The sequence below is a fragment of the Tamandua tetradactyla genome, chromosome 6 (genome assembly GCF_023851605.1).
Source record: "Tamandua tetradactyla isolate mTamTet1 chromosome 6, mTamTet1.pri, whole genome shotgun sequence".
Lineage (NCBI taxonomy): Eukaryota > Metazoa > Chordata > Mammalia > Pilosa > Myrmecophagidae > Tamandua > Tamandua tetradactyla.
Window position 1 is genome coordinate 129,827,820 of NC_135332.1, and position 22,652 is coordinate 129,850,471.

General features: G+C 38.0%; 1 protein-coding gene across 3 annotated transcripts in view; it reads left to right on the top strand.

The window, feature by feature from the left end:
- Positions 1-3,041: 3,041 nt before the first annotated feature.
- WWP1 (WW domain containing E3 ubiquitin protein ligase 1) overlaps positions 3,042-22,652 on the top strand; it is a 158,236-nt gene continuing 138,625 nt past the window's right edge. For all 3 annotated transcript variants that reach the window (XM_077167131.1, XM_077167133.1, XM_077167132.1), the window contains exon 1: positions 3,042-3,228. The gene's annotated coding sequence lies outside the window, so the exon portion shown is untranslated. The remainder of the gene's footprint in view (positions 3,229-22,652) is intronic.

Consider the following 22,652-nt stretch of genomic DNA (forward strand, 5'->3'; position numbering starts at 1 on the left):
ACAGATTAAGCAGTTTTGCAAATCTCATAGCTTGTAGGTAACAACAAGGTTGACTTCTCCAAAGGCATAATACTTTTAGTGGCCCATGGAAATATTTTAATTTCTTTTCAAATCAGAAGAAAAAATGAGTGTTTAGGCCAGAAAAAATATTTTAATATACAATATCCATATATTCATCTTTATACCAAAGAAATTGTAAAATACAATTTTAACATTGTTTTATGGAGAAAGAGGCCCCAAAAAGAGCAAAAATGCCTAGGGCTTATGAAAATTAGAATATGGCTCCGGGTGGCAGTGTTGAGATTTTATTCCAGCCAATGAGACTCCTAAACTAAGCTTTTTCTTGAAGGCCAGTATGTTTCAAAAGGGTAAAAACTGCTCATACTCTTGGATCACTTTTAGGAATTTAAACTGAGATAGTAAGTAAGGATGTGAAAAAAGTTTATGAAAATCTATTTATAATGGTATTCATTTGAAACCAAACAAATACTCAATAAAAAAAAACTACTACCTTCTTGACCTAAAGGGAGAAGAAAGAAATTAGACAAAATAAAGTCTCTGGCTGAGAGATTTCAAACAGAGTCAGGAGGTTAGCCTGGGAGGTTATTCTTGTGCATTATATAGATATCCCTTTTTAGTTTATGGAGTGCAGGAGTGGCTAGAGGAAAGTACCTAAAACTGTCAAACTGTTTCAGTAGCCTTGATTCTTGAAGAATTTTGTATAACTATGTAGCTTTTACAGTGTGACTGTGATTGTAAAAACTTTGTGTCTAATACTCCTTTTATCCCATGCCCATGAGTAAAAAAAAAGAAAGGATAAAAAAATAATAGGGAGAGATAAAGGGTTAAAATTTGGGTAGACTGAAATACTGTGTGTCAATCAGAGGACGGGGTAAGGGGTATGGGTTGTATGAGGTTTTTTCTTTTATTTTATTTACTTTTCTGGAGAGATACAAATGTTCTAAAAATGATCACGGTGAAGAATACACAACTATGTGATGATATGTGAGTCACTGATTGTATAATATGGTTGAACTGTACATGTGTGGCTATTTCTCAATAAAAAATTTTTTAAAAATAAAAATAAAAAAAAAAAAGAACTGCTTCAATACTGGGTATCAACTGAGGGGCCTAGGTAAGTACTAAGAGCTTCTACGGAACTAAGCTAAAGAGAAAATCACAGTCAGAGTGGTGAAAGTAACAATATGGTAGAACAGGTAAGTGGAAGGAGGCTTGCATAAATTCGAGAGATGGAGCACAACCCCCTGCTGAGTATTTGTATGGAATTTCTATGGTGAGGAAAAGGTTCGAGGAAGCAGCCTGCATTAAGGCACAGAAATGAACGACTACATTCATAGAACTCTGAGAAGTTTGTTCTAACAGAAGGGACAGAGCATAAAAGAAGCTTCAAGTATCAAATTAAACTGTGCCTGGACAGCCCTGAAGAGCCAATGAAAGTTTGTAATCTGTGGAGTAACATGCTTAGAGATATATTTTAGGAAGATCTTTCTGAATATCTGTGTGCCGAATCTAGGTGAGAAGTCAAAAGGCAGGAACTAATAAAAAGGAGAGGAAAATAATGTGTATTCCTTCAAATATACAAGGAGTGTCAGAGCTCTTCTTGAGACAATTCTCTCAAAAGGCTTAGTTATGAGAGGAGAGAACTGGAAGGTGGGTTTAGTCAACGGAGAACTTGTTTATGACAGGAATCTTAAAATGTGATTATATTAAGGAGTTACAGGTAGTAGACAGGGTGAGGTCAAAGAGGGATCACAGGAAGAAGCACACAGGCGAAGAGGTTCACTTTGGAGAGAAGCGGAGACACCTAGCTTCTGAGACAAAGGGCAAAAAGTATGCGCGGGTATGGATGTAGGTAATTTGTGGGGTTAGGTGAGGCAGTTGGGGAAAAATGGCCCTTATTATCTCTACAAAGCAGAAGATGAGGTCATCTGGTGAGTAACATGGTCACTAGTGGTTGAAAGGTTTAGGTGGCGAAACGGTGAGAAAGAAGGAACACAGACAAGGAAATTTAAAGGGGGGGGGGCGGGGTTATTTCCGTGCTCCAGGGCAGATCCCAGCGGACCCAAGAGGAAAAGAGGTGAGTCAGCGCCTGGGTGATGGCGTGGGCAGTTTTAAGCAAGGGGGTCAGGTGACATCCGGAAGGGGCGGTTCTCCGGAAGTCAGGTGTCCTGAAGGGGCGGTTCCAGAAGCCATGTTGGGAGGGGCGACACAGCCTCAGCAGCTACAGTTGCAGTGCCCTTCCCCGTTTCCCGGACCTAACACTGTTTTCCGTCTGTGGGAGACTGGGGGAAGGGAGTCTTTCCACTTCTCTAAACCAATTGACTCAATTGTTTCATGGAGATAATCTACCCTACTTTATGGTCTATTAATTGCACAGACACATGTACTTGCCAATTAAGTATTAGCTTCATCACTGGGGTAATGTGGGCCGGGCCCGGGTGGGGTGGGGGGGAAATGAACATTTGAATTACTAATAAAAATGGTCTAGAAGACTTCTGGTTTTATTTACTCTTGCAATGTTCTGTGTCAAACACTCGGTGAAGTCAAGGAATATTTAGGAGCACCTACTTTTGCTACATAGCTTTGGGGAAAGAATGCCACTGCCCGGAGGACCTTCCTTGAGGTCACGCCCCCGGCTCAGCCGCGGACCGGAAAGTCAAGTCAGCAACACCCGCCGCCAGCTGGAAACCTCTTCCCAAATCTCGGCAGCGGCCCCGCCCCTTCCACAGGTTCAGGCCCCACCCCCTTCTCCCATTGGCCACTCCTCCATCTCCACTCGACCACTCCGAAGACCCGGAGTAGCGGAGTTTTCTAAAGGCATCAGTGGGGCGCCCTGGCTGCGCATGCTCGAGGAAAGCCGGATTCCGGGTCCAGACTTGGAGTCTCTGGGCGGCCGCGGCGCAGCGCGCGGTGTCGGGGCGGGCCGGCGGGTGGGGAGACGCGCACTCGGGCCGCGGCGCGCTCCCGCGGAAGGAGGTGTGGGTTGGGCTGGAGGTGGCGCGTGGCCGGGGTGGGGGTGGGGGGAGGGTCGGGAGTCGGCGAGGGCGGTGTGCGGGTTCCGAGTGGCTGCGGGCGGCCTGGGCTGCCGGGGCCGACGAGCCTGCTGTGAGATGGCGATCCTGGGCGCGGAAGGGTGAGAGTGACCCCGCAGGAGGAGGCGCCGCTGCCGTGGCCGTCCGGCCGCCGGGAGCAGACGGCTTCGCGCGGGTAAGGACGGTGCGGGGCGGTGGTGAGGGGCGGGTGCGGGCCCTGAGCCTCCGCGGCGGGCCGGGGAAACCCGCGCCGTGCGCACCCCGGCAGGACCCTCCGAGGGGCTGTCGGTGACGGTCAGTGACGGCCCGCGCCTTCCTGGCTGCCTCCCAGCCCTGGGGCTCCGAGTTTTGGGGGGTGGGGTCACGGGTCTTGCCCCGAGTTGGCTCTGGCGGAGGCCTCTGCTGCTGTTACTGGAGCCGGCAGAAGTGTTTCCGTGACTCTGCAGCCGCAGTTCTCAAGCTTCCTTAGTCTTCTTTTCGCCTCCGTTCTATCTCTTTTCATTTCCCTAACACCTCCTCACCAAACACAAATATTTTGGCTTAACTGCCGGTACCCCTGGTTTCACCGCAATTCCACCGTCTCAAACGAAGGACTCCCAGCCTTAGAACGTCTTCTTCTGACATGTTTTTATCACCCCCTGTTTTTCACTGACTGCAGTTCCCTTTAAAACAGCTCCCTCTTCCACCTTTGTGACCTGGTAGGTCCCTGTGACCTTGCAGTTTTTAACCAGTCCTTATCCCATCTATGACTTAGGACTTCTTTCTTTTTTTTATTTTGTAGTTTGCCCGTTGCTTTTACAACCTTTAAACTATCTTACGCACAACCCTTTCTTTACTCCATCGATATGGAGTTGAGCTTCTTTTGCTCCGATGATTATGTGAGACCTTCGTTACTGAAGTAGTTGTTATTTTGACATTTTTACTTCTTCATCCAGTGGCCTGATTTGGCTTTACAGTTTTTATTTGATGTTTCGTCTTTTTGTGTAGGCTCATGTGCAAAAAGATATGACTTTCTGCTTTAAGGTGCTACGGTTATAGTTATGGAAAAATAATGTCCCATTTTTTTTCCCTTTGGTCTTTTTTACCTGAAGTATCTGGTTTATAATTGTCTGCAGGTTTCTGTGAGAGTTTATACTTATGTATAAATCGACTTTCTTGTCTTATTAAGTCTCTGTATTAAACAAGCAAGATGCAGTGTATTGCACCTTTTAAAAAAAAGAAGGTATTCTTTTAATGTGACTTGTTTTGGCCATTCAGTAGTAAATCAATAGTTAATCGTTTTTAAATTAAATACTTGAGTTGACCAAGTGTTGGGTGCTACTCAAATTGAGACACATAAAGCATGTGGAATAGTTCATTTCTTTGGGATGTTGTTTATTAACATTTTCAAATAAATCTTCCTTTACAGTGCAAAACTGCTTATAAGTGCTGTGACACCACGGTTTTGAAAAGCAGTGATTTACAGTTACATTTTTTTTGAAGCTTGGCATGATAGAGGATGTCTGCCTTGGAAGAGATCCTAATCTTAGCTGTTTACCCCGTGCTGGCTGAATTTTTTTACTTCCTTACACAATTATTAAGTGTTTACTGCAAGACTGTGTGAGGTATTTAGGGAATACAAAGATGAGGATAACAGTCTCTGCCTTCAAACCTTCCACAGACTAGGTAGGTAGATAGTACTACACAAATGCCTCATTTGTCTTTTATTATATAGCTTCGCTTCATAAATGATACAGAAGTCCCCTAAGGACTTCAAAGTCAAAGGAGGTCGAGCTTATTTCATTCAGCAAGGTAAGGCTAGGGAGTTAGGATGCTTCTGGCTTCTGAAGTCTTGGTTTTGAAGGATTACTGTGACTTTGATAGACAGTGAAAGGTAATACACGCAGAGTAAAGGGTCTAAGAGCAGAGTTCATACATTCACAGAGAGACCAGTAATTATGTTTGATGGAACATAAAGTATTTGTACAGGAATAAAGGATGATAAAACTTGAAGTAAAAATTTGGCCCAGTTTATGGATTGCTTGTAATGCCAGGTTTATCACCTTGGATTTAGTAGGCAGTGAGGTTCCAGAGAAGATTTTTGAGTTGGGGATGCAACGACTAAAGCTGTATTTTAGGATTAATCCAGTAGTCGCGTGTGGGGAGGCCTCCCCATTGCTCTCTGTCTGGGCTATAGATAGTGACGTAAGTATCAGAACTGAGGTGGTGATAATGGGAATGGAAAGGAGAAAGGGAGTAGAATAGACCAGATTTGATGATGAAAGAAAGAATGAAGAAAATATAAAATATCCAAGATTCTGATCCAGATTGGTTGGGAGAATGGTGGTAACATTTTGAGCAAAATCTTTGGAAGCTTTAATCCCAGTGCATGTATGTTATTTTACAGCTGTAGTTGTAATTTTGAGACAACTAACCATCTGAGACAACTAACCCTTTGTGAAACTAAAGAAATCAGTTGGCTTGAAAAATTCCCATATGCACCTGTGCTTTGTGGATTGAATTATAGGGAAATCCATACACCACCTGAAGCTCAACCGTGGAACCTGTGGACCAGTGGGTTGGGTGGGGAGGCAGATCTCAGAATGATCTGGGAGCTTTATAAAACAATAGAACTTTTAGGTTCCTCTATCCACACTGATGAAGAACCCCTGCTGTAGAGGGTACCTAGAGATGTAATATCTTATGCTTGTGTTGTACTTCATAGTTTATAGGAATTTTGACTAACATATTCTTTCCTATTATATTATGAAACAGACTAACCCAAGAGGTTAAATGATTTGCCCTTAGTAAACAAGTGGGTAAAGTGGAATCAGGAGTTAGTTAACTGACAGTGATGGTTTTCTTTCTTGTATGAAGATAATATGATTTACCATCAGTTGGGTATAGTTAGTGCCTCTAAGTGACTTCATCAGGGAGGATGATATGAGTCCAGAAGGTTCCTTCCACATCTTAACATTTTGTGATTCTTCTGTTTAGGTTTTCAATGGAATCTTTGTATCTTTCTTGGTTTCCTGTGTGCATGAGAGCTGATACAATAAACTGTATGGCTAAAAAGCAGATAGCAATATCAGACCGTTTTTAGTACTACTGCCTTTGTAACGTTTAACTTGGATGGGGGGAGGCAGGAGGCAAGTGAATTAAGTGAAATAAGATGAACTTTAAGACGTGTATCTTCATTCAAGTTTGTCTTATTGAAAAGTATTCCTTCAGAATGGAATGATTTCTAAATGTTGTGTTAATTTCTTTTTTTTTCTTTAATTAATAAAAAAAAATAAGCTAAAGAGACAGGGCAACAGTTTCAGTGTATGAGCTAGGAATTTCTCTTGCTATAAAGGCAAGAGAAAATTGGCACAATCAGAGAAGTATCTGTAAATTAGATAACAGCATTGTCTTAATGTTCATTTTCTGATTTTTATTAAACTTCTATGTGATTATAAAAAAAAGTATTCCTTCATTTAGGAAGACTTCATCAAGTGACAGCTGAACATTTATAAAATAAATAAAGTGAGGACTTACTAAATGAATTTTTTTATTCACAGAATTAACTAACTCTCCCTAGTATGGTTCAGGTATAATTTGATTAATAAACAGTTGATTTTTCTCCTAAAAGTGTATCTTCCTGATAGTAGAGACCAGATCAAGTTATTACTTAGTATATTCTATGACTTTAGAAAGTGATTCCACAATTACTAGAAAAGACTGGAGTCTTTTTTCCTCTTTCTGTAGAAATATGACATAATTATAATGAACAGTGGTGTACAGGGAACCATTTACTAATGTTTTATGAAGGAAAAATGTCTAGGACAAAGCTCATATGTAGATGAATTGTACTGTTTTTCGTTTTTGATTTTAAGAAAGGTGTCTTATATTTTACGTAGTATAGCATTTTGTGTTTTTTCATTATGGTTATATTTTAGCATTTGATTTGCATGATGGCTAAGCACAAAACAGGTCAGGAAGCAATCATTTAGGTGAATACTCTGAGGCTCATAGAAGTTAAAAGAAATTAAATTTCCAGAGTACGTGGCTAGTAAGTGGCAGAACTAGAGTTAAAGCCTAAGTATTTTATTGTTAAATCAGTATTCTTTTTCCACTAACCTAATGACTCTTCATCTACAAAGGAAATTTAGTTGAAGAATATGTGAAGAAGTTTAAATTTTCCCATTTGGAATCTGTATTAAACTTTTGTACTGTGTAGATCTGAACTTGAACTATTTCCTCTTTTGTATTAAAATGGTAAGCTTATTACAGCAGAGGTTAATAGGTAATTTTGAAACTTCTAGGTATTTTATCACGGAATAGTTACCCTCCTGCCAAGGAAAATATAAAAGTTGATTTCTTGTTTGGGAAAGCTCATTGGTGACGTGTATATTTCCTTTTGAAATTTAGAAAATTTTCTTCTTTTATAGATTCAATTTGTTACTCTTTTGTGAAAACTGAGTGTATGGAAAGTTTGTATTTACAAAACATAAATCAAACTTTGATTTTCAAAAGTAATGTACTAAGAAACAATGATCATGCATCTATGTGATGATGTTAAGAATTACTGAGTGCATATGTAGAATGGTATGATTTCTAAATGTTGTGTTAATTTCTTTTTTTTTCTTTCCGTTAATAAAAAAATAAAAAAAAAAAAAGTACGTATTATAGTATTTCATGATTCTTACCAATATACAAAAAAGATATGCCAGTTAGAAAACTAGATTTATCACTGAAAAGTTCTTTTATATACTTCAAATTCATGTGTTTAAATAACTTTTGGGGGAATATCTTATGTAAAACCAATTCCTAAGTTATAAGGAAGACTGCCATTTGTTGATTTAGTTTGACATTTCTTAAACCTGCTAGTCGTTCACAGCAGATATTGATATACCGACTATGTGCCATGCATTGAACTAGGTCCTGGGACTACGATGCCAAACACGATTGAAGTCTGTCCTTTTGGAACTTGGAGTTTAGTAAAGTCACTATCATAAAGAAGGGCAGAGAAGTTTGGAAGTGCAATTCATTACATTCCTCCTTTTCTCTTTTGTGCAAAAATACCAGGAACCAGATTAGCATTGTTTTTGTTATCTATTGCTCTCAAACAACAACCATAAAACTAAATGGCTTAAAACAACAGTCATTTTGTTTGCTCACGTTTTAATATTCTGGGCCAGGCACAGTTGGGCATTTCTGCTGGCTTTGCTGGTGGTACTTTAGTGGCTGTTGTCAGCTGGAGGCTGGATGTCTTTCTCCATTTCGTCCTCTTCCCTTTCTCCTTCCCATCCACCCCTTTCCTCTTCCTTCCTCTCTTCCCCCTCCTACTTCTTCCCTCCCTCTGTTTTCTTCTTTCTGTTCCCCCTTCCCTCCCCACCTCACTTTCTCTCTTCCTCTTCTTGTGGTCTCAAGCCCTCTTCCTCTCTCTGGGGTACCTAGCAGGGTTGCAGGCTTTGTAGTGGTTGCTTAGGGCTTACAGGAGTGCAGTAGCAGAAACAACTAGGTCATGGCATAGGCTTGCAATTGGCACAGCATCATTTCTACCGCATTCTGTTGGTTAATGCAAGTCACAGGTCCAGCCCACATTCGAGGGGAGAAGACTGCCCAGGGGTATGATTAAGCATTCATGAAGCCCAACTGTGGGAAGTGAAGTTTGTTTGGGGCTGCCTGTGTAACAGCTACCACAAATAATCAAGTGCAGCATCAGCTGCATTACACTGAAATTTAGGGCTTCTTGAAAACCGATATGGAAGTTGAGGCTTAAACTGCTTACTACTTTTCTTAAATTTAGACTTTGAATCTAGGCCTGCCATATGGATAGGTGAGTCTTAAGTGCAAATGATAAAATACTTGGTTTACTGTACAGATGGAAATAGTTAGCACAATCTTGGAATAGAAAAGAAGAGAAAATTTGGGGCCTTGGGCTTTGCCCAAGTATGCTACCATAAGGAAACAGGATTGACTTTATATACTTGAAAGCACTGAGGTCTAAGAATGTATAGGACCCATGAGCCCAGGCTGCTCAGAAGCCATGATTTGCCCAGTGTCTTGAATTGAATGAGGTAGAACATCCCTGTCAGCACACCATGTAGATGGTGGTTCACGGGTGGGCTAAGATGAAGCCCTTGAGCCCATGGAATGATTAGTTGAGATCTAGGATAGCAGAGCTCCCTGGCCAGTCATTCTGTCCTTGATTAGCCTTGAGCAGCCTGTGTCTCACAAATAGTATTTTCTGTTTGCAATATATTGAAAATGGTTTTGGTAGGTCACTTTTACATCTTGGCGAGGAATCATTGTAGAGGAGAGAATATTCTTTCTGTCCATAAGGAAGTCTTCTCCTCATGGAAATGTAAGAAATAAGGCAATGCTCCTCCTTCCCAAGGACAGGAAGATTCATTGATTGCTAGGTAGATTTTTCTGTTTTGTTTTAATCCCAGTGATCTGTTTTTAAAGTTCAGAATGCCATGTCTAACTGTGGGAATGAAGACAAAATGAAAACAAGTGTGTTGTTTTTTATTACATTAGCTTCTGAGTGAAATAATGAATTAATTTCTTTCATTTAAATAATTTAGATCATTAATACATAGCTGCAGGACATTTTTGTAGCATTTTCACATATACTCAGAAATAGGCATCTGTACCTAATGCAAAACTTTTCTCTTTGGAAATTTTTGAAAACAGAATAGTCAGCCATTGTGGGGAAAGAGTTGGTGATTCAGTGCAGCAAGTAGCCTAATTTATAGAAATACAGAAGGCTAGGGTGCAAGGAAGGGGACAAGAAAGCATAATATTAAAATATTTCTCAATTGCTCTATTTCCTGGGTAAATTATTTGGGCTGTTTAAAGATGTACTAGCATTAACAGAATTGTTGGTCTGGTAGCTTTTTCTTTTGTTTAAATAGGAAAACAAGTTCTTTTGATAGTTCTGTAGTATACCCATAATTATGATTAAACAGGATGGGTGGATGCAAACTGTTGAGTCCTGACTTGAAATAAGATACTGTGGCCACATATTGGCTTCAGCTTGCCAAGATGTACTATTTGTGTGTGTTTAGTTGAGGTGGAAATGAGAATTAGTTACTCAGACTTGCTGTATGTAAATTGTGGCGTATTTTACCTTGAAGTGGGCAAAACTAGATAAGGGCATTCTGGCGCATTGGGTTAATAAACTTAACTGTAAGTTAGACAGAGCTGACTTCTGTCGGTGCTGCCTAATAGCATTGTTGCCTCAGTTTCTTCTGTAAAAAGTAAAAATATCATGGGTTTTTGTAAGGTTAATTGACGTAATACTTGAAAAAGCAAAGCATGGTGCTCTGAATGTAAGCCTTTATATTATTTTTAAAATAAGCTTGACTTTTCAGAAAAGTTTTAAGATTTACAGAAAAAGTTGCATAGATAGTACAGAGAGCTCCATTACACCCCGCTTTTAGTTTGCCCTATTATTAACATCTTATGATACATCTTGATGCATTATTAAGTGAAGTCTACACTTTACTCGTATTTCCTTAATTTTTACCTAATGTCTTTTTTCTGTTTCAGGATGCCATTCAGGATAAATTGAGTCATTAGGTCTCTTTAGCCTCCTCTTGACTGACAGTTTCTCAGACTTGACTTTTCTTTTTTTTTTTCTTTAAATCATTTTATTGCTTTAAATTCATTATTAAGTTGAGAATTCAAACAAGTCCACTTTGCTGTGGGCCACTCATTTTTCAAGGACAGTGTAGCTTAGTTTTGTCATGTGTATAGCTGCCCTTGAAATCTCACTTCTTAATTAAAAACAATAAGTTGCTAAAAGATTAAGGATGAATCTGAGAAAGATACATGACTGCCGCTGGTGCTGGTTTGGCTGTGCAACCTGGGAACAAGAAATTAACACCAGCATTAGATAAAATATGGTATAGATCAGTGTTTTCAAATTGTAGTCCCTGCATCTTAGTTTTTTGGGATATTTGTCAATCATGTAGATACTTGAGTATCCTTCCAGTGGTACTGAAATCTTTTGGAAGTAAAGCTCAGGAATCTTCATTTTTAACAAATATCGTAGATGATTTTAGGCACATTAGTTTGAGAAGTCTTAGAAACTTAATGTGTAATATAGGGATCTAGTGTGCTCTACCTGAGGCCATTTTTTTTTCTTTTTTTAGCCACAGTGTTCATTAAGTTACCTAATACAAAGAGAGCTTAACATCTGAACTTTTTAGATGTCTTAAAGTAGCTTAAGTTAATTGCCAAGGACTTGCTGCAAACAAACTATAAAAACCTGATACAAGATGATTATAGTACAGAGGAAGTAAGAGAATTACCCTGAAAGAGTACTTTGAAAACTACCTATTCTACTAGTACAGAAGAAATTCTTTCGAATGAAGATATCTCTTTTTAAAAAAATGCCCACTGAAAGAATTAAGCTTGGTATTATGATTATCAGATAAACTGATTGCTTTTCACTTAGCTGAAATAAGCTACCCAGAGATAGGGATTCTGATCATTGGATGTCTAATTTGGGGGAACCTTGGTTTTTTGGATGAAAAGTTGGTTGGTATGACCTATCTTTTATGGGGAGAAGTCATTGCTTAGCATAAGGACACTAATAGATAGAAAGCATGAGAAAGGATTTAAATTAAAAAAAAAAATCTCAACTTCCAGCTCATTTTCTTTAATTTACTTAAGATAGTGGATGATGATGTCAACTTGTGTTTAAGATACTAAAAGCTTCCTTAGTCCTACGACCAGAGTGACCCCAGAATCTGATCATATTTGTCATTGGAACTGTAAATCTTTAAATTGTGGCTGCTTTTGAAAAAAATCCAAAAATTATGGTTGATGTAAGCATAGGTTACTGAATTATTATATTTTATGGTAAAAACAAACATGTCAAACCCACTGTTCTAAGTTTGAGTAGAAAGGATTTGTTGACATTTTTGTTTGAGAAGCCTGTTTTCTTGGTCTTTGTGAGCCCATTTTTTGGGGGGAATCAGCAAACTCATATCTTTTTGTCCTGTGGACTGTGAAATATGGTGTTGATGTTTAGATGTGAACACCCAGAATGGAAAGTATACAGTATACTCAGGAGTTTCATTTTGTGGGTTATAAGTTGTGGTAATTATAATTTGTTTTAAACTTTTTTTGTGATTTAATTTTCTTGTAACATGTTGGTTGTTACAAGCTTAGGCCTTGGAGTAAGACAACCTTTGATTTGAGTTCTGGAACTCACTTAATGGCTAAATGATGTTCATACAATTAACCTTATTTTAAGCCCTAGTTTCATCATATATAAAATGGAAATAATAATACCTAGTTTATAGATTTATTGTGTGGATTAATTTGGCACTTATTCAATCAGTATTCACTGTGATGGGTTCATAATCCCTTGTCATTAATGTCAAATATGTTTCAGAATCAAATTTTAGTTTTAGAGGTTGATCCACTGCATGTATACATGCATACCTATGCATATACATACACTATGTTACAGAAAACCACAGTGAAATATTAGGCAGTAGCCTGTAATTTCTTTGGCAAAATGTTTAAGTATTAATAATAACAATAAAGAACCACACATCAGGTCAGATTTTGCTGCCAAATGAGCAAATGATTTCAGGTCATTTCAGTTTTTGCTACCAAATAAGCTATGAAGGAACATTGTTTTCATAGCTTTTTGGATTTGTGGATAAAGAATTGTGCCCCTCTGTTTTTATCGTATTTTAAGCTTGAAAAGGATTGCATTATCCTAGGAGAAGAGTTTTAGCTGTCTGTTGATTCTTTCATTTTGGAAAGCATTTCTGTGTATTTTGGATTCGAATATTTTCCTTTAGGAGTGAGGAAATATGCTTTAAAGTCTTAGGAAGAGATTTATAAATAGTAAATCAACATTTGTGTATCTTGAATAGCTTTAAAATAATAGTTTGAAATTGTGTACACACAAAAAATTAAAAGTACTATATTCATTTCAAATACTTAAGTGTAAGTTTGATCATATGCCTGCTGCAGGTGTGGGTGGGTTCGCTGACTGTCATTTTATGACAAGGTTATGCAACTGAAATGCGTTTCTGTGTCTCAGTAGTAGAGAGTATGGCTGGAACGTGGGAGGTGAGAAATTAACACTTCTTGGACACCTTCTGTGTCTCTTATACCCCCCTCACGAAACATCATTAGTTTGCTGTTGATAGCTTCATTTTATGAATAAGAAATATAAAGTAAGAAATTTTGACAGAGGTTAAAAATACACAAATAGAGTTGAAGCTTGGGCCTAGGTCTCTTGGACTCTAAAAGCTGTTCTCTATTGTATACTACCCCATTATGTTCTTCTCAGTCTATAAGTAAGCACTTTGTAATTAAGAGCTAACAAATCATCATCACTCCTTAAATGCTGATCAATTAGAATCCTTACTGTATTTAGAAACAATCGGGAAATGGTTGGGGGTGACCATAACTTTGGGTCATGGTATTCTACTGACCAGTGCAGTATAGAAGAGTACTAACCTTCTCAGCAGGCCTGGGTTTGGCCTGACTTTAAGAAGTTCTTTGACACTGAGTAAGTATTTTAATCTCCTCACTGCTTCACTGCAGCTCCAGCCTCCCATTAATTCTGTGCTTTGTGCTGTTTCATGAGATGTAGCAAATACTGTGTATTTGAAGATTACCAGTTTGTATAAAAATTTTGAGTTTGGAGAAAAAAAGGTAGATTAAAGAAATGTACTATTCACATTCCTCACTTTGAATCAAGTGAACAATTATTTATGGAAATATTGTGTCTTTTTGAAATACAAGACTATAAGTAATATAATTACATGAAGTTTGATCTTCAGAAAGTAAAAATGTTTGTTACTCTTGGATGTTTTTCCCAGAATAGGTGGAAATGATTTATTATATGTGGTTCACAACAGCTTCCCTCCTTCATTGTTAATATGCTTATGCTTTTACATGTTTATTTTTTTAAAGATTTATTGTTCTTTCTCACTTAATCTAAGGAAAAGCATTTCAGTCAGTAGCTTAAAAAGTGCTTAAAACTGCCTGTGAATTTGCTTAAGCTGTCTTTTTTTTTTAATTGTGAAAAATAGCATGTATGCAAAAACCCAGTAAATTTCAAATCATACCACAACAATTAGTTATAGAACAGATTTCAGAATTTGTTATGGGTTAGAATTCCACAATGTTAGGTTTTTACTTTTTGCTGCTCCAAGACCCTGGAAACTAAAAGAATCATGTTATATCCTATCTTCTCTGTTATAACTTCACCTTCTCCTTTGATCTTTTTCCCAGTCTTTAGGGGCATTTGGCCTATGCCCTTTCTAACTTTTTCGTGTTGTAAAGTGCTGTCAATAATACAGGATAGGAGACTGGAACTAGTTTATGTTCTGGCCCCTCCGAGTTTCAGGACTTATTTGGCCTAAAAACCCTTCTGAAGGTTGTAGGTTTCTGGAAAGTAATCGTAGTGTGTGGAACCTTTGTTACGCTGGCTTTTCAAGGTGATAAAATAAGACTACAGTAATGTCAGATTGATATTGCAAACCACTTAATTTAAGGCATGGGTTCAGCTCAGCATTTCTCATTCCCATGATGCTGGGTTCCAGCTCATCCCCCGGAGTCATGTCCCACATTGCCAGAGAGATTTACACCCTTGGGAGCCATGCCCCACATGGGGGGAGGGCAGTGAGTTTACCTTCCAAGTTGGCTTAGAGAGAGATGCCACCTGAGCAACAAAAGAGTTTCTCTGGGGATGACTCTTAGGCATAATTATAAGTAGGCTTAGCTTCTCCTTTGCAGATATAAGTTTCATAGGGGCAAACCCCAAGATTGAGGGCTCATTGAATTGGTTGTCCCCACTGCTTGTGAAGTTATCAGGAATTCCCCAGGTGGGGAAGTTGAGTATTTCTTCCTTTTTCACCAGTCCCACAAGGGAACTTTGCAATTACTTTTTAATTTTCTGCTCAGATTACTCAAGGATATATTGGTGCATCACACTACCCTGTACAAACGAACATTTCATGCCCTATTCAAGATTCCATTTAATTATGGTGCTCAAGTAAACTGACCTTACAAGTTAAATTATATAATGTGCTTCCAAGATGTAAGTTTTGCACCAAATAAAAATCTCTTTCTTTGGTCTCACACAAAGGTTGAAGTTTGAAAATATGGGCCATATCATCCTTTACCCAGTATTCTCATTTACCTTAGTCCTTCCAGATCAGCTTTGTTCATATTTCTGATGAATTCTGATCACTTTTTCAGCTTTTTTTAACAGTTGCTGAATGGGGCAATGCTGACTTTCATAGCTTCAGTGCTGTAGCTCTGAATCTGAGGATTCACATAAATAACTAAATTTCAGGGATCGACCAGTTATATACAAATAGCTCAGTATCTCAGAATTTAGAAATATCAGTTACAACTTCTAGATATATGTGACTGCTATATAGCTCTTTTTATATATTAAGTTGATTCTGTGAGTTTGGAACCCTAGTTTTAAGATGCATAGTGTTTTTTGAATTATGTATTTTAAGTGATATTATGTAGTATAGGAGTGGAAAACTTCTTTTCTGTTGTGGTTAAATAAGGCATGGGGGGAAAATTAGGAAATTTGTGACTTTTTCATTTAAGAAGTCTTGGGGGTGCACAGATGGTTCAGTGGTAGAATGCTCACCTGTGCAAGAGACCTGGTTCGATTCCTATACCACACCCCCTCCCCCCGCAAAAAAAAGTTTTGGTTTTCTCCCATTGTAAACATAATAGAGAAATTATAGAAAGTTAGAAAAGAATATCTCATTCTCAGTACTGATGACATTTTGGTTTAATCCTCCTTTGTTGATTTAAGATTTAAGTATCAGTTCTTTTAAAACAGAGAAATAAGAATCATCTTTTTAAACTAAGAACAAGAAAGTTGATGCATGATAACTAAAAATATATTTCAATTTTATTATAAGTAAATATATTATACTAAGAATATATTTCAATCTGGATGGTATAGAGCAGGGAGAGAAGAAAAAGAGTGATAAAAAGGCCAAGCAATGGAGCCGAAGTCCTGTGCTTTTGTTTGTTTTGTTTTTAAAAATAATGTCTATTTAGTGTAAACATTAGAAAATTTGCTGCTAAATTTGGTGGATGTATTTTCCTCTCTCACTAGTGTTTTCTGGTAAAGTATAAACGTTTTTGATATGTTGTCCTTGCCTGCAGTGGAGGAAAACTTATAATTTCATATTTTGGGAAGTAGGTAGAATGCATTTAATTGTAGAAAGGAAAAGTTCATTTTATGGAGCAACATCGCCATCTTGTGGCCTTCTAGAATACTGTTGCCAAAGTTATTTTTTCACAACTCTAAACATAAATTAAGTTGTTCTCTGATATTGGCTAGGGTCTCCATGAGGTTTGCAAATTGTCATTTCTTACTGTAAATTGGGGATGAGGTAGGGGGAGGTAGAAGTTAGAGTACAAAATTATTTGTACACTAAGATTGCAACTAGGTAAAAAAAAAACTGTTTAAGGAAAGTAAAACATAAAAATGAAATTAGTTGTGAGTAGGTTGGTATGATATGGGTTATTTGCTACTAGTTCCTGTTTTCATGAAATATGCAGCCTTTTTAGTGAAGTAATGCTAAGCTAAATAATCTTAATATAGCCTGTGCTCCGTCTCTCATTTAATAAGAAAGTGAAGGCCCAGACACATTTTGATGCACGATCTTATTCAGCCATTTAGTGGAACTGTTCATTGTTTAAAACAGTGTCTTCTAAACTGATGATTCTCAGAGGAGTATCTTCTATGTGAATTTTTATGCTTTTTTCATTTTGATGATAAATAATTTTAAAGAAAAATATCAATATAAGAATATGGATGTTCATTTAGAAGAGCAGCTAAAAACTAATTAGGCCATGTGATTTTAGTGCCTTTGTTTTTTCACTGCTTTTAAAGATTCAGTTGGTATTAAATATCCTTCATTAATATATATATTAATATTTACTATTAATATATATTAATATAAATATGTAAAAATACCTTTTGTATACAGCTTTGAATTAGGCTTGGTGTATACAATGGTGAGTATTTGTCGTGGCATTCTTGGGATTTACAGTCTAGTGTTCAGTGAGAAAACGAAGCTGTGTTGAGGAACACAAAAGCTTGAAATCAGGGCGCCTGTATGTGAGACACTATGCAGTGCTTTCAGTAAGTGCTGTTTCTCTGTCTCAACATTCGACTTACTTTGAAATTATGTTTTGATTTGCAGAAGCATTGTATATTCACATAAGTAATTGTTGTGGAAGCCCTGAAATATCCCTATGGAACAATAGATTTCCTTGTACCCTGGAGGTAATTCGGCTGTATCATGGGTCCAGTAGGCTTTTGTGATTTGGTCCAGTGTCTTAACACCACTTACAACATTGTTTCCATGGGAAAATTTGTACTGTTCTAAGGAGTCGTCTTTTCCTTATACTTTTGGAATCCAGTTGATGTATAATTTGAGAATAAGATACTGCCCTAATTTTAAAGATTTGATTAGGGCTGGAGGGTGTCCAAGTTTTGTGCGCTTTTTTCTTAATATATATGTACATTTGCCCGTTGGGGTAGTTGATAAGTCTGATTAGCATTTTAGTGGCGAATCTTTTATTTTTGTTTTAAAGCACTTATTTTGGGGGTGTAGAGATGAACTCACATTGGTTAAGTGGACATGAACTCTTGAGTACAGACACTTTCTCTTGGAACTCAGAATTAGCAGTGCAAAGAGGGGAGAGAGTGCCTTATAGTTGCACCTGTATAGGATTTTCTTTATAATATTTTAAAGTTTCAAAACCTAATTACCCTACCTGTTCTGCAGAATTAATGTTTTACTAATTTCGAATCTTCATTTAACATACATTAACTGAGTATTTAGGAAGGGCCCAGCACTGGTTAGGGGCTGAAGTTACAGAAGTGAGTAGTAATAAAGAAATAAACCATATACTGGGGGAGATAGAGGAATGAACATGATTAAAGTGTTGTGAAGACATAGCAACTAGTCAAAAATTAGGAGAAATGACACTTGAGCTGACTCTTCAAGGATAATTGGAACTAGTTTGATGAGAGGTGGGAACAGCACGTTGGAAGCCATTGGTCTGTGAATCTGTGTGTGAGAATCACCCAGGGTCCCCAGCTAGCTCCTGTTCCATGGTGATTCAGATATATGCAACCAGGCTGGGGAAAATTGGTAATGGATTAGAAGTATGTGTTAACAGTGAGGTCTGAAAAAGAGCTTTTCCGGAGAATGCCAATCCTTTTAATTTTCACTAACTGAATTCCAATGAGTGGAGGTGAGAGAGTGTGTGTGCATATACTCGATGGATTTGATGGAGGTGGAAATAGTTTGATAGTATCTGGGGTGTGCCCTTTTCTCTTCTGGAACCTGTGCCTTAAACTGCTCTAACCATTTATGTCATTGATTCTAAATATGACCTAGAAAAATGGGGGAAAATTGCACTCATATCTGGGTATTGATGGCACTGCACAGCTGGCCCCATGTCTCTGCTCTGTCTCATATTCCTTACCTAATCATATCCATGTTAAAAGGGAATTTTGTCTATTTTTTAGTGACCGTCATGTTTCCAGTGTCTCAAGAGTACCTCTGGTTTACTGAGAAAATTGGAGCTGTTAAGTAAAATCTCCTTAACTCCCATTCCAGAAACTTTGAGAGACATCTGCATTTATACCCATCATTTCTCTCACTATCACAACAGAAGAGCTGTTTCTGTCCATAACTCTATTTCTGTTAGCTGTAAACCAATCCTGGTTTCTGAGGAAACTTGCTTTAGTAATCATTTTTTCTTCTATGACTTCACCTTCTGCCTGCTTGTAAACATGTTGAAGTCTCTTCCATCTTCAGAAATAAACCTATATACATTTCCCTTAAGCCTGTGTGTCTTTTCCTTTATAGTTAAATGAATGAAATAGTTTCTGGCCGTTCATTCTCACATCACTTGTTTCTGATCCTACCATTAAAATTGCCCTTGCCCTAAGCCTCTGATATCTTCTATATTGTCCAGTGGAAAATTTTAATTTTCTCTTCTTTTACTGGTCTTACTGGGGCATTTGCTGGGGTTGGCCACTATTTCCTCCTTCTTGAAATTCTTTCTTGAAGTTTTCTTCTGTGTTTTTTCTCTTCCTTATGCATAGTCCTTTTCTGTTGTTCAGCCCCTCAGTATTGGTATGCCCCAGGGTCCTGTTGTATACAGTAGGTCTGCAGCAGAGTTAGTTTGCAGTTTACTCCTGTACTCCACTTATGAGGTGTCATGCATATCTTGAGCAAACTCCAGCATGTATCTGTTTATTGTGCTCTGTCCAGTCAGTTAGTAATTACTGGGAGTCTTGCCCTGGCCAGGCCCACTTTGGATTCTGGGAATTGATGATGAATTAGAGTTCCTGCCCTCAAGGAACTTACCTTGACAAGGGGGGTGGGGATGGAATTTAAAGAACAAAATATATAAGCATCAATAATTGAGACTTGCTAGGAAAGTAAAATAGGGCGAGGTGGTAGTGATGGAGAAGCAAGGGTTTTGCTTTGCCTAGGGTGTCTGAGGAATTATTTCTGACGAGATTAAATTTGAGGTGAGCCCTGAGAAAGCGGCTCTAAAAACTTTCAGCTGGAGCAGAGAATGCCAGTGTCCTGAGGCAGCACAAGGTTATCTGACTGAAGGATGGCAAGAATGCCAGTGAGGCTGAAACACTGTTAAGGAGGAAAGGGGAAGGATAGAAATTAGAGAGGTGGAGGTGACAGTCACAAAAGGTCATGTAGGAGTTTGGATTTATTCCGGTTAAACTAATAGAATATTGGAGAGAGAAACAGAATTGTTATGATATTCTTTGTTATGGAAAGATCACTCGTACTCTAGCTGGAGGATGGATAGATGAGGTGGGAGTGAAGAGGGGAAGCAGGGAGACTTGCTTATAACTGAGGTTCGTAGTGGTGGAGATGCTAAGGAGTAACTGATTAAGGGATTCCAAGCAGCTGGTTGACAGCTTACCGATAGCATCACTTGTGTGTGTCTCACAGGCATCAAACAGCATATCCAGAAGGAAATTATCACTTTTTCCCCAGACTGTACTTTTTTGATACTATTTTGATACTGGTACCATTATACTTAGAGTTGGCTCTGCCAAATCTAGGAGCAACCCAAAACTTTTCCCTTTTATCCTTGCTTCTCACCTGGTCTCCACCAATTATTGTGGATTCTGCTCTTTAACATCTTTGGTCCTTATTGTGTTCCCCCCCTATTTCAGGCCATTTCCTGCCTAGCCTGCTTTCAGGCTTCCTCCGCAACACTGCCAAAGCAGTTTTTCTAAAATGTATGTTCATTCATCATGCTATAAATTCAGTGGCTCTCTATTGCTTTCTTAATATGTCTTTCAGCCTTGATAGTTTCATCTTTTTCTTTTTTCTCCTTACACCCTTGTTTCATCTCTTTCATTTCTCTCCTTACACCCTCGCCTGCCTATATTGGTCATCTTGCTCTTCTTAAGCATAACATATCTTAGAAATAGTTGTTTCCTTTCATCTATGCACCTTCTAAATGAGTCCTCCACAGCTCCACACAGCTTTCACCAGCTCTCAGAATTCCTTCCTGATGTCTCATCACATCACCAAACCACTGAAGATGCTCCTCCTTTGTGCTTCTGTAGTACTCTCTGTATATCCCTGCCAGTGAGTTAAAACTGATAATTTACTTGTCTGTTTCCACTACTAAATTATAAAGTCACTAATGGCCAAGAGCATATATTATATGATTTTGTATTCCTGGTGCTTAACACATTATCTGAAAGCATGCCTGGTATATTTACTGAATGAATTAATTTAGAAAACTTGCTAAAAGAAGTTCCTTATATCTAGTTTGTTTGGTTATTGATTAGTTGTTCCTGCCACATGGTAGATTGATTCTCTTTTACTGGAAAGATTCAGTTAGAGGCTTGGGACTGGATTTCATAAGGATAACTTGGAGGCCCAGTAAATGTTTATTGAGTGATGGAACTATGGTACAGAGAGGCCCAGGAGAAAAGGGCTACGAGGTAACTACTATTTTCCGTGGTGGTGGGAGATGTTTCAGTAGAGGGCAGCAACCAATCACAACAATAGAGGAGTGAGTGGGAGGTGAGAAAGAGGGTTGGCTAATTCTTTTAAGAAGCTAATTGGCCAAAGTATTTTTTTTTCTCTTTTTCTTTGTTAGTTTAGTTTTGCTTTGTTTTTTTTAGAATGGGCCTCAAGTGTTTTAGGTGACCAAAGAAGGCAGGTATAAATTGGAGGGGGCAGGAGGGCTTACCTTAGGAGGTAAAAGGGATGTAGGTGTTTGATCATTTTGGAAAGTCGGTGGGGTCATTTTCAGAGACTTAAAACTAGGACGGGATGGTGTGCAGTATAGTTGGTAGAAATTTCTGTCAGGACTTATTTAAAATGAAAGATGGAAAATTTGTTAAATCTTGAAAGGATAACCTCAGTATTGAGAATTAACTGATAAAATAGCATGAATGTAGCAGGACTAGTATATTTTTCTACCAGTGCTCTATTTTATTTTTATTTGTTGCCCTTCATATTTAATACTGTTTTTTTCATGTTATATTCCTAATAATGTAGCATTTGCATACCACTTTATAACTCACAAAGTGCTTTATATAATATTAATCCTACCTCAAAGCCATCTGCAACTTAGGTTGTCACTTGCCCAAACTACTTGTTAATTTTAAGCACTTGCTATGTGCCAGGCAGTTTCTCAGTGTTTTGCAAATATTCATTCATTTAATATGCATAATAACCAAATATGGTAGGTACTATTATCACCCCTAATTTATAGATGTAGTAACTGAGCATGAGACGGTAAAGGAGCTTGCCAGATGTCAACAGTCAGGTGGTGATTGGGATTTGAATCCAGGAAGTCTGGCTGTAGAATTTGCTTTTAGTGTTTATGCTGCCTCTTAGTGAGTATAGGAGCAGAAATTCAAAGCCAAATTTAAATTAGACTGGGCAAATGATAGTTTCCTATTTTCAGCGGTTTTTTAATTCTGTTCCCTCATCCCATACTTGAAACCATCAAGCAATTTTTGAAAGTCTTTTATAAGGGGAAGTTTAATTGTTGAACAGAATTTTGGCTTGGGTTTCTTTTAGCTTTTAATACTACTAGATGTTTAGAGCTTAACATTAACTTTGTCCTGAGTGGAATTTCTTTTAAAAAATTGCTGACCTCACAGTTGGAAAAGAACAAAACCAGCACTTCTGTCAATTTAGAGTGGAAGTATCCTTGATATTTGATCTTCTGAACTGGCCTGCGCTTTGGTGTGTCATGGTTCCTGCTAGCTTAGCTTCTAAGTCTTTTGTTCAAAGTCTGTTTTTATGTATTACTTTTTCTTGAAGGAATCTGCATTCTGTATAGAACAGAAGGCCATTTAAGTTTTGTTGGCTCAGAGTTATATGAAACACATTTTATTAGAAAGGGTAGGGGTTAATTTTGCTTTAGGCAGTTTTTAATTGTAACTATTTCTGATTAATTGGGACAAATATACTGATACAAAGAGCAAGTTAAGTTGATTATTGTGTTAGGATTTTCCAGGAAAACAGAGCCCGCAGGCAATACATAATGTATATTATGCAAACATTATGAGATTTATTATAGGAATTG